The following is a 12,895-nucleotide window of genomic DNA, read 5'->3' on the forward strand; positions in this document are numbered from 1 at the left end:
ATGTATTTTTTTAAAAGTGGTCAATGATGAGTGCTGTATATACTTTAACTACTAGAAACAAGAATTTCTTTTTAGACTTCAAAATAGGCCTAATCTTGTTACGCTTTTGAAAGGTGGTTTGAAAAGTACAATATCACATACAGGTTTCTGCATGTGTGTGTTTTTTATGAGGAGTAGAAGTATAAGCACAAAAGGCCAGAAGCTATTTTTTCATTACAAACTTAAAGATACTGTAAATTAAGATAAGTTTCGTATTTTTCATCAATTCTAAAGGATTATAATTTGATTTTAAAACGATTTTTTAACAGCACTGTCTGTTTCTTATTTTGATCTTGAAAGACTTGTCGAAACCAGTTTACTTTGATACAGTACTTTCTTTTTAATTCAAGTATATAGTCCCTATTAAATAAATATACTGTACACTTCCTTCTCCTTTATTGTTTTCAGGTGTTGTTGTAACCTTTCACATTCTAGTGTATTGACACAAAGTCCACACGTACAGTATACTACTCACCTCTGTATGTTAGGCGAGTTTGTTGCTGCATGTTATTCTGACACTCAGCTCAAAATCTTTGTTCAGACACAGTTAAAAGATAGGAAGAGTCATGTCATGTCATTTGCCAAACCGATTTATACCATACGGTGTCGCAGGAAACCGGAGCCTACCCGGCAAGCAACGAGCGCAAGGCAGGGTACACCCTGGAGAGGATGCCAGTCCATCACAGGGCAAGTGTAAGCCAATCATACATGGGGACAATTTGGAGGCCATGGTAAAGGCCAAGGGGGGAGATTTGTTCCAGACACCAGGATAACTCCCTACTCTTATTGAGAAATGCCCGAGGATCTTTAATGACCACTGAGAGTCAGGACCTCGGTTTAACGTCTCACCTGTAAGACGGCGCCCACTACAGTATAGTGTCCCCTCCACTATACTGGGGCATTAGGACCCACACAGACCGCAGGGTAGGTGCCGCCCCGCTGGCCCCACTAACACCACTTCCAGCAGCAACCATAGCTTTCCAAGAGGTCTCCCATCCATCCAGCTTCACTGGGTAGCCAGTTGAGAGCTGCAGTGCGATATAGCTGCTGGAAAAAGATAGGAAAAATATTGCTTCTAATTTTTATCTGCCATAAAGGTGTTCAAGTGAGAGATTAACCCAAACAATGCATTAATTAGACTTGATAGATTTGCTGTACTACAAGACATAGATGAGTGTAACAGGTATTCACGACTGCCTGAAAAAAATTATGGAGCATTAGTGATGCAACAAGAAGTGTTGAAAAATCACAGCTGACAATTAATTTGGTTAAACATTTATTTTATTTGTTAATATCATAATAATTTATTGAAATTTGTACTTAATGTTCCAATACATGGCGTTTCTTTATTAAATAACTGTGTTGTGTAAACGGCTTTGTGGGTGGTATTACTGTAGGATGCTGTGAGCCATACTGTACTAATTATACTAAATCTTTTCTGTTCTCTTACCTAAAAGGCATTTGAGACAAAAATGTCCTCTTGTTTCAAAGAGTGCTTAGAATGGATGTCTGTTTTTTTTGTTATTGAATCATGTGTAACCTTTAATGCATTTTTTGAAATATCTCTTTAAAACATTTTCATTTATATTAGTCATTGGAATGAATATAAGGATATGTAGGTTTGGTTCTGAGCATCTCAGTTGAAATCGTATTGACTGTGAATGCCTTTATCATTGTCTCCTCCTATTGTGGATCTTTGTCTTTTGCCTTTTTTCATTCTAGTTTGTTACAACAGGTTTTTTTTTGCGCTCTTGCATTTGGAGTTCGGGGCTTCTCAGGCATTTGGCCAAAAATATAAATTCTAATGCAACTCCGGAGCTCTGTTTTTTGGATGCCATAGCTTGGAATCCTCAGAAGTGAAGAAGAAGATTATTTTATGGATATTCATCAGTGCTTTATTGTTGTGGATTGAAAAACAGGAGTGATCCTACATCATACAGTATAAACAGTGTTTTTCAAGATGCTTTCGTGTGTTTCATTTTCAGGATACATGGAGTTCTTGCATTCACACAGTTAGCATGAAGTAATAATTTCATCATCTGGGAAGTTTCATAAATAAAATAAAAGGATAATGGCTTCTAGCTTATGCACCAGTTCCTAGAAACTTTGTTGTTCTATGTCCATAAAAGGTTGTACACCGACTGAACCAGCTTATATTTCTGTCACCCTGACAGTGTTTGAAACAGATTCCACCTTGTTTCGTATATCAATATAGATCACAGGTTAAAATATCATGTGCAGTGACTGCTAGGTTGAAATCTCTGCATGAATAATAATCGTAATTTATAGTACTCCATTTATTTTCTTTTAGATATTTTGAATTATACAGTGCTTTGCAGAAGTATTCAGACCTTTCCTGTGATTCCCTATTTTGTGTAATTACATCATGATGTAATGCACATTTCTAAAACTCTAAAAAACAGTATTCATTGCCCATTTGTCTTGGCAGATTTGCTCAAGCTCTCTCATGCTTATGGATTGGTTATGGACAGCAGTTTTCAAGTCTTTCCACGTATTCTCAAGAGGATTCAAGTCAGGCCTTTGACTGGGACCCTCAAGGACATTCGTTTCCTTATTCCTAAGCCACTCCAGTGTAACTTTAGCCTTGTGCTTTGGGTCATTCACATGTTTAAAGTGAGTCTTAGTCCCAGTTTCAGTTCTTTAGCAGACTTAAGCAGGTTTTCCTCTGATTTGCCTAAATTAATTTGTTGTTGCTCTGCCACAGCCAATGGTTTGAATACATATGCTGTCTTAAGTTTCCCATTTTTCTTTGTTTTTTTTTGCTTTGAATATGTGGAGTTAATTGCGGCTTCAAAGTGTCATGGCAGCAAGTTTTAAAGCAAAAAAATGAGAAACTGATCAAGCACCTGATTACCTTTGCAAGCCACTGTACTGTACATGAAGCTTTGAAGAAATGAATAGAAATTATCTTACCAATGCATTTTTTGGAAGCACTTGCTGGCACTGAAATGCAGTAGAGATATGTATTACTTTATAACACTTTTGCTTTCCTAATAAATGAACACTTACTTTGAATGCTAGCTGTACAGAATTGGTGAAAGACACCAACAAGTATACTTAAAAAGATACAAGATACAAAGACACAAAACATTACCTTCCTTTTCATTTTGGATCACAATGCAATGCATTTTATGGATCAGTTATATTTTCGTTTGTAATGGATAATGTAATAAGTATACACATAAGTAAAAGGATAGGTAAAACTATTTCATTTCTGAATATAATTTTAAATTATCACCATCATTTTGACAACTGTTGGTGTGTTTTTTATGCATATACTGTAGGCGGTGCCATCTGCCAAATATGTGTAATTGTTGCATTATTCATTTCAACATAATGTAACCAGACAAGAGAGTAACAAACTATGCATTTCATTATAAAGATTTTTTTTTCATTGGTGAATTTAAGCAGCTTAATTATTTGCCGATCTTTGTGAAATAGCCAACTGCAGGTGACAAAGAGAAAAAAGATATCTAAGTGCAACATTTGGGGAATTTAATATAATGAAAAGATACTACTTGCTGTAGTCATTTGGCTTAAGGTCTAGAATTTGGTTTTTACTTAGTGGTGGGTAGTAGTTAAGTTTGACTGAAAGGACTTCTTTTGATTTAAAAATAGGCTGTTTTTTTATTTTGGTTTACTGGAGTCCCTACAATTGTGCCTTTTGAATTTTTAGATTTACAGTGCATTAATAAACATGAATTAATTAAGCTAAACAATTCCTTGCAATCTAAAGTCCAAGCAGGGAGAATTGTGCTTGAACTGTTCTAAGATTTAAGATTACATAATTAAAATGAAGCCATATAAGTGTCCTGTCAGTATTCACTATTTAACAGAAGAATGAACAACATACAGTGTATGTGTATGTGAACTAGAGGCAATATTGTTTATAGCTGCATCTTTACATTATACCTGGTTATGAATATCATTATTGAGACTTATAGGTTCTGTATTTAAATGTTTCTTGTATATTACCATCACTAAGTAATTATTATTATTATTATTATTATTATTATTATTATTATTATTATTATTATTATTATTATTATAACTTATTATTAAGTTGGTATAGAAGCTGACTGTAGATCTAACAAAGTTTAGATAAATGAGATTGTGCTGCACCTGGGAGACATGTTCTCAAAGTTCAGTAAATAAACTTGTCCAATAATCAGGAGTTTAAAAGCTCAGTTCTTGACTGTGAGTTTTCTATCATCATACTAGTTACAAATAAGAGGAGGTGCTATCCTATACAGTCCTAACTGGCCTGTTTGGCAATTAGTAGATGAAATTCTTATGTTCACTTAATCTGTACATGTATATCATTGCTGATATCTGTAGGTAGAGCTGTTCTGCTTCAGCTTGCTGTCTCATTATCAAAAAGATGAGGTGATAGCTGTTACAGAAGAAACTAAACTTTAAGACTGTAAGGTGTAATGGAGGTAAGAGTTTCCAGGTTTCCAGCTATTTGTGTGTCGGTTTAGAAAGATACAAAAGGGGACCCACTTCATCCACCACCTGGGTGATTTGTGGCAGCAATAATAAGTTAGAAGTCCTAGTACACATCAGATCAGGTAGAGGTAATACCCTTACGTTTCTGAACAAGGCCATGGGATCTTTAATGGCCAAGTAGTAAGGACCTCAGTTTAACGTGACACCTGTCACCATATTGGAGCATTAGTTTAGAAATTCTGGTCCACAGGGACGGCTGCACCATTTTGATCCACTGACACCACTTACAGATTTCCTTAGAATTGGGTTTCCTTGGGTTTCCTTAGAAGCCCATCCCAGTATTGACCACACCCTTCCTGTCTAAGCTTCTGAGATCTCTTGAGATCAGGCTAAGGCATTACTGAGTAATGCTATCATTAAAGTAAAACCTGAGTATCTCGTAAGAGATCCACTGGTTTAACCAACATTAAAGCTCTGTTTAGAACAATGTAATGACAATTAAAAATTAAAATAACAATGTAAGTTCCGCAGATGTAACCATTTTTAAGTCCCTTCTCTTGTTAGTTTTTTTTTCTTTTCGTCAGGGAGCTTCTTGAACTCTAATAGTGAAATGCTATGTTTTTTTTTCTAAGAACTTTTGAGCTACATACATTTAAACCACAGCTCACTTGGAAGTAGAGCTGAATTCTGTGATTAATATTATTTATGACATAAAAGACCATCATGTACCACCTGATTGTTTTGCCTTTGGCTGAAGACTAATTAGCCCTTCTATTACAGTATTTATTTATAATAATAATAATAATTGCTTACACTTATATAGCGCTTTTTCTGGACACTCCACTCAAAGCGCTTTACAGGTAATGGGGACTCCCCTCCACCACCACCAATGTGCAGCATCCACCTGGATGATGCGACGGCAGCCATAGTGCGCCAGAACGCTCACCATACATCAGCTATCAGTGGGGAGGAGAGCAGAGTAATGTAGCCAATTCATAGAGGGGGATTATTAGGAGGCCATGATTAGTAAGGGCCAATTGGAAAATTTGGCCAGGACACCGGGGTTACACCCCTACTCTTTTCGAGAAGCGCCCTGGGATTTTTAATGACCACAGAGAGTCAGGACCTCGGTTTTACGTCTCATCCGAAGGACGGCGCCTGTTTACAGTATAGTGTCCCCGTCACTATACTGGGGCATTAGGACCCACATGGACCGCAGGGTGAGCGCCCCCCGCTGGCCCAGAAAAGGTTATTTATTAAGATTTCTTGTGTCTTCTTTGAAAATAGATTAAAACATTATACAATATGAATATAATGTTTTCTCTCTAGATAATCGAAAGACTTAAGAGTTACAAATTATGCACATTGTGTTATGTGTTTATGTCTGTTACGAGCATTTGTTGCTGTATCTTATTCTGACATTCAATTCAAAATCTGTGTTCTTCTAACACAGTTAAAAAAAGATAAGTATTGCTTTGAATGTTTATCTGTGTATGGATTGGGTTAATCTATGCAACCTAAGACTTCTAAAGTTAGACAGCAAACACAGGTACCTCATTAACAGTACACAAGCTGTGGCTATGGATATTAGTAAAAATTTTAAGCAAGACAATATGTTTGTCTGACAATACTGTCTGTGTATAATATGTTTTTGAACTACTGGAAAATAATAGGCTGGAACACTATGTAGTAATGTAGTAATGTTGATTAAAGATTGGTGCCAGGTTTCAGAATTTACGGGACTTGGGATCCTAGTTTGAACAAAGTTCAGTGTGAATGAAACAGAGTAAACCCTATTCGATTCTGGAGCCATCAGTGAAAATATGAACCCATGTAATTATTTTGCTATCCCATTATTTCAGCTCATTCAGTGTATACTGTATGCAAGCTCATATGTATTTCATCTTTATAAAAGCACAGTTCACAGGCATCTTTAATAGCAGATGCGATCTTAAGCTTGTGAGATTTACTGATTGAGGTCAAACCCAATTTTCTTTTCTTTGGCTCAGAGCAGATGAGCCTGACAGTGTAATAGGCTCTTCTACTCACTTAACAGTATCCCCTGCTGCTCTCTGATCCTGAGGGAAATATGAGTGTCATCTGAATCCGGTCATTTCCTTAAGAATCAACTCTGTGAATTTCAAATACAAATAAAAATAAATCTCTTCCTTCAATAGTCTGTTTTCAGAAATCTTCTCCTGTACTCTATCTTCTCTGTGTTGTTTGTGCTTTGTGTGTTGTATTGAAAGATTTTGTAAGCCATGTAGAATTAAGTATAGACATTTACATAGAGAAAGGATACTATGCATTTACTGTATTTTAAGGGCATCTCTGCCAGTTTTATTTTAGCATTATTCTATTATGAATACAGTTGCTTCAGTTTTCAATGCGAACTATAAATATGTGGACGTTTCAATCAGAATAAAGTTATTTGCCCAAAAGTGCGTTATAGTTCATTTACCAGTTTTGGTACTGAATTATCACTGGATAGTGTAAAGGTAGGTGCCTTATTCACTGTTATCTAAGAACCATTTCCCATTGGCAAAGCATTAAAAGAGCTTTGTAACCTTTTGCTGCTTGTGCAAAAAGTGTTGAAAAGTTTTCTGGAAGTCACTCTAGAGTTACTGTAAGTACAGTATTTGTGAAAAGGGCAATAGCTTTTCTTACTTAAGTAGAGGTACGAAACCCACCAGGTTTCTGTTGAGATGGATATTAAATGTTGTATACCTCAAAGGCACCATCACAAGCATCTTAATGTCTGTCTTGTGGCCTTTTAACATAACTGCTACACTATGTCATAGTCTTTTACATTCCAGCTGGGCAATGGAGGTACCATCAGAGTATTTTGTTAACCCTTTACACACTAAAATTAACCGTGCATTTGTGTGCATATCTTCCTGTTTAGTTTACTCACCATACCACTGCCCTTTTGAGGTTACAAAGTTTATCAACTTCAGTAGAATCACGGTATCTAATCTATTTTTAACTTAAGCTATCTCTGCTGTTGTAATTTAAGCGGCTCTGCCTTGATTTATTTTAACTTTCAGTGCTTTGAAAAGTGTCTCCTGTGTTTATCCAAAACAACTTCCTGTGGTTATCAATTCCTCTCAAACGGACAGAGTAGATTATGCAAATGTATAAGACCCCGTTTGCTGGATTCAACTCTGGGTTAGATACGTTGCTCAAAAAACAACATCTGTATCATCACCTGGGATTTGAGCCCCCAACCTGATAATTGGGAACCGAGAGGCCAGAATCCACCATTACATTGTTGCCCACTTTCATCCTCTTGAGCTCTAATGTTTGTTATAATATTTATTTACAAGTAAAACAGCTTCATACATTTTAATATACATGGTTTATTGATATTTAACATTATCCATTGCTGTTGATATTTTTAGAATGCCTTTGTTCAGAATTTTGGGAAACTGACAGATATTAGTGCATGTAGAATAAGAAAACCCTACAGTAGCATTTTAGCGAGATTAAAAGCTTTCAATCTGGGTCTTAGTGAAGCTTACAATTAACAAATAATATAATATAAAGTATATATATATATTACACAATGATCAATAAAAATGGTGAATCCTGCTACTGTAAATCCATGTATTCTGTTGAATCTAGTGTAATTTCATTATGGGGAAGGTGCAAAATTAAATACATCTACTGTAATGAGATTCCTCATTTTTTTAAATAGCCACATACACATACGGTAGGCTTTTGATCATCTTCGTCTCTCTTTGCTGTTCTTCTGTCACAAGTTGTTGTGTCATTGTGTTTGAAGTTGTGGAACATTTATTGCTTTTCTAGTCGATTGGTTCCCTCCCAAGCATATACGTCTTGTTTAAAAAAAGAGTCCTAAAGATGACATTTCAATCGCTCATTCACTCATTCTGTGGTAGCTACTGTGTAGTAGCCTCTGGATGTTGCCTAGTTGCTTTTATTTGCTGCCAAATTGAAGAAATTGAACAAAACTCACAAGAAACTGTATTGACAGTGGAAAGCAGTAGTGAAAAATGTACATTTCTATTGTACAGTATACATGAAACATTGAGCAAATAGTTTCAGGCCATATTAGCATGGCTGCAGCCTGGAATTTTGGATCCCTGAGCAACCTTATGAGAAGGGATCCCTCACTGCACTGTGCTGTGCTTCAAGTACTGTATGTTTTCTCAAAGCCACTAAACTATTTAGAAAGTGAGTAATAAATCATGATGTTTGTTTCATGCATTGCTTATTACCTTAGCAAATTAATAAGCTCAATAAGCTATACACTGAGATATCCATTAACAATGTTATTTAAATATTGTCACAGGATGTTGGGTTATGTTGGGTCAGGGGTTTGCAACCAAATAGATACATTTTGGTTTCAATACATTCTTTAACATAATGATCATCTCTTTGTTCACAGCCAACATCACAGACATAACTTTAAACAAGGTTAAATAATGTTTGAACTTGACCTTAATGGAATTGAGTTAGACAAAAAAGTTTACAAAAACACTGCTTATTCCAAAGATTGTGGGCTCCATTTTAGCCTTTGAAAATGTACAGTAGATCTGAAACATTAAGTAATGTTACTAGTTTATGCTCAAAACTGATTAATTAATTTATTAAAATATACTTTAGGTTTTCAAACAATTGTTGTCATTCTTATTCTGTTGGGAAATTCATTTTACAATTCAATAAAGTTAAGTATCATATGCTAAAGATATTACTTCTGAGCTGAATTCTCTGTGGCTAAGCTTTTTTCATTTTCATACGGCAAGTTAGAACTTTAATCTTAAAACAGCTTATTTACGTTGACACTATTGCTAGTCCCATTTCCATCAACACAGGCCTTTATGAAAGTGCATTGTTTTTATCCTGATTTGTATCACAAAAATAACTGAGGCGTGGGTTCTTGCTTCTCAGTTCCAGTTGAGCTCTCATCTGCCAAGTCACAGCAAGAGGGAAGATTATTAGTGTTATTGGATTGTAGGTGGCTTTGTGGCCTCTGGACAGGGCTTGTCAGACTTGGGCCTGTGACAAAGATAAATAAACAGGTGACCTATATAGATCTGGATACTACCTTAAGTATCCAGTTGTTGTGAGTATAAAAATCTTGTGAAGCCTTTTAAGTGATAAATGATGTAGTAAAAATTAAGCCTATGATGTTAAATTCTGTCTTAGCTTTTTGGTGGTGACCAACTTGAGTTCAGCATTTCGGTTTTGTAAAGAGCACACAGGTTGTGACCGATTTCTGCAAAACAAGCATAACTGCTGCTGTGAAGGCAGTTAATTTTGATTCCCTATCTGTATCCATGTAAATCTGACAGTTTTCCAACTATACTGTTTGATCATTATAATGAGCTGTAGAAGCCACAACTTTGCTGAGAGTTTTTAATTACAGTTTAACAAGGAATAAAAAGATGTTTTAGTTCCCAAAGGTCTTGCTTATAGATAGAATCATTTCTGTACCATTTCCTGCAGAATTATGTCAAGAGAATTTAATTCTCCTTACTTTTTTTGCATAAATATGAAAATAGGTGTTTTTGCTTTTCTTTTTTTTCATCTTGCTCCAAGAAATTTCTAGGTCAGGAGCTGTTCAGCATAACATTTCTTTTGAATTATTTGTATATTCACATGGTAACTGAAGATGTCTGATTCATTTTCCATTTGTCATTCTCCTTGGAACTGAATCTATGTGAGAACACATAGATCACAAGTGGCCATTCTTAAGAAATCCAAATTTGCTGACTTGGGAAAAGATGCATTCTTTGTTTAATTCATTTGTTGCAATCTACATACTGTACGTGAAACCAAAATGCTTGTTGGTTTTCCAGTTTCTCAACCAGCAGCAGAGCTTACTCTAAGTGCTGGATAACTTTATGATGTGATTGAAGTGAGTTCAAGCCTAGATCCTGTCACTAGCCTTCTGACTGGGATTCTCAAGTGGCAAAGCCCCACTGTCAGGATGATATCTGGGTCAGGGCTTGGATTAGTTAACCAGAGCTTTCATAGCTGTTAGCAAAACAGTAGGTCCTGTGACCTCCCAAGGTACCTGCAGGTTTTCAGTTGTGTCATTGAGAAGAGTGCCTTTCTCATCCTTTATGGTAGGATGTGGTCTAGGGCTGATATGAGGTGTTAACTTGTGACAAACACAGCACTTAGCATCAAAGCCAAAAAGATCACTTTTTGGTCTGATCATAAATTCTTCCTCCACTTGGTCTTGGAGTCTCTCATATACCTTCTGGTAAACTGTAATTGAAATCTAATGTGAGTTGTTTTCCACAATGGCTTTAGTTTCGCCACTCAGCAAAATTAGTGAAGCACCTAGGCAGATGTTGTTGTATGCACAGTTTCTCCCATCTCAGCTGTGTAAGACTGTAATTCCTTTAGAGTTTTCAAGGGCCTCTTGGTGTCCTGCCTGACTAGTGCCCTTCTCGCCCATATTCACAGTTTTTGAGGATGCCCGGTTCTGCACAAATTCATAGTTCTGCCAAATTTCTGTATAAAGGACTTTACTGTGTTGTGGGAGATATGCAACGCCTTGGAAATTTGCTAATACTGTACCTTCCCCTTACTGGTACTTTCCAATAACCCTTTCCTGGACTTGCTTTGGTTGATCCCCTGTCTTTATGATGTAGTTTTTGTTGGGAGCTTACTAACCAACAGTGTTAACTCCAAGAGATACGTGTATTTCACCTGAACACATGAGAAACACCCTAATTACACATGCATTCAGGTAATTATGTGAGTTGGTTGCACCAGAGCCTATTTACATTAGATGTGTCATATCAAAGAGGATGAATGCTTATGCAATCAGTTATTTTCTGTTTTATGAGTAGACTTTTTTTCACATTAACATAATAGTGTTTAGTGTCAATGGCAAAAGGTTCTAACTAAATACATTGTGATATCATATTGATACACAGAATAAAATGTGACAAAGTTCAAGTGGGACGACTACGTTTGATAGCCAGTGTAGATCGTTCACCTGGTGTATAGTATTCTATAGTCTATACTATTCTCACATGGGTGAGATTAGTGAGTTGCGTTTGTGTATATAAGGGTGTGTCACTATGAATAAGGGAAGTTATCATCAGGAATGGGGTTCATGTTGGACAGTGACAACTTCTGGCTAGACAAAAGCTAGGATAATTGTGTTTCAGCTGGGCTGAAGTGAAGTTTTCATGCGCTTAAGTCACTGAGCCACCCTACTGAAGACAGGGTTTCATTCAAAAGATTAAAAAAATGTTTAAAAAATATAAACAAGTATTATAACAAGAAATCCACCTTGATAAAAAAAATCAGAAGAGAAATTCAGAGGAGATTAGTTTAACCAGTGTACAATATCAAACCACAGCAACAGTAGGAAACCAAAGCTCTCAAGAGTAGATTGGGAAATACTGGATGACAGTAAAATGGAAGCATTTTCTTCGACTGGGGAATTGTTAAAATTGTTAACACTGCGAATTGTGAATTCATAGACACTGGACATGCAGAAACATGATTTCAGTTACTGTACATCCCGAACAGAACATTTTAATAATACATACTGGACACCATGTTAATTGCGATCCTGAGCATGTGCATCATTCGTTTCAATTGAATCTGGTATTTAAGTAGCAGGTTAGTGGAAAAAAATAGCGCAAAACCAGTTTTCCTAAGAGCTGTTTTTGACATGAAACACTTTATTGTATGTTTCCAGCTAGATTTATGATCTGTGTTATAAGATTGACTATGTTCTTTCTAGCATGTGACACCTGAACTTGGTCTGCCCTTCAATAAACCATGACCTAGCCTTGTCCTTGTATTTATATTAAGATTTTGCTGTTTTATAGAATTCATTTGAGTTGCCATGGCAGTACAACAGTTCATATATAAGAAACTCTACATGGTTTATGCTGTACAGTTTGAAACAATAACTTAGCTTTTCCAAATAGATTACATTTTATCTTTAAAGACTCATGTATTGTGATTATAAACCTGTAAGACTTCAAATTAATGTTTGTAATTCAATTTGGCATTCAGCATTGTTACTTTGTTAACTGCTATTCCCAGATACAGACAAAAATGATCATATCCCTCCTTGTAATACGATTAAAAGCTTGGCCAGATAGAAATTGTTGCTCAAATTGTCACTGAAGGTATTGATATAAAATCCAAACGCATCTAGACTTAGTAGACCAGCAAAGTTAAATTTCAAAATCGAAGTATATGGGCCTGTTAAATTAGTTCCATCTGAAATATTCTGTGCTTTCTTTCAAAAGGATTTGTGAATCTTTTTCCAAACCTGCAAAATTCTTTAAGGGAAAAGTCATGCCTGCATGGTATTGACATTTACTAATATAGTCTTTATATAGGGACTAAAGTAGCATTATTTAAATGTGGAAACGTCTTT

At 35.9% G+C, this 12,895-nt stretch overlaps 1 protein-coding gene across 3 annotated transcripts in view; it reads left to right on the top strand.

Moving 5' to 3' along the window:
* The window catches only part of npas2 (neuronal PAS domain protein 2), a 91,377-nt gene that overhangs the window by 43,427 nt on the left and 35,055 nt on the right, over positions 1 to 12,895 (top strand). The window lies entirely within an intron of this gene.

This window comes from Lepisosteus platostomus, chromosome 10 (genome assembly GCF_059453375.1).
Source record: "Lepisosteus platostomus isolate fLepPlt1 chromosome 10, fLepPlt1.hap1, whole genome shotgun sequence".
NCBI lineage: Eukaryota > Metazoa > Chordata > Actinopteri > Semionotiformes > Lepisosteidae > Lepisosteus > Lepisosteus platostomus.